Genomic DNA, 487 nt, shown 5'->3' on the forward strand with positions numbered 1-487 from the left:
TTTCAGGGCATTAAAGGCATCTCTACATTCCTGTGTCCAGTCTGAAGATGTAAGTTTTCTGCCTGCCATCGCACATCTTTGTCCTTTTCTATGCCTCGGTTTCTTCATGCCTGATGTTAATGCAAAAAGGGGTTTACCAACGCGAGAACAGCCTTCAATATACTGCTGGTAGAAAACCACCATCCCCAAGAATGACCTTATTTTTGTCTGTGATGGAATATCAGAGCCATCTTCCATAAGATCCTGTTCTGTGATGTCAACAATAGCTCTGACCTTATCAGGATCTGTAGCTACGCCTTCACTACTCACAATGTGTCCAAGAAACTTAATGGAAGGTTTCATAAAATGACACTTCTTTTGAGACAGTTTCAAATTGTGAGCCTGAAGTCTCTGGAAAACCATGTCTAGTCGTTCCAAAGCAAGCTGTTCATCGGAGGCGAAGACGAGGATGTCATCGAGATAACACAGCATGCTCATAAAGTTCTGA

This window comes from Sinocyclocheilus grahami, unplaced genomic scaffold, assembly GCF_001515645.1.
Source record: "Sinocyclocheilus grahami isolate Dianchi unplaced genomic scaffold, SAMN03320097.WGS_v1.1 scaffold42.1, whole genome shotgun sequence".
Classification (NCBI taxonomy): domain Eukaryota; kingdom Metazoa; phylum Chordata; class Actinopteri; order Cypriniformes; family Cyprinidae; genus Sinocyclocheilus; species Sinocyclocheilus grahami.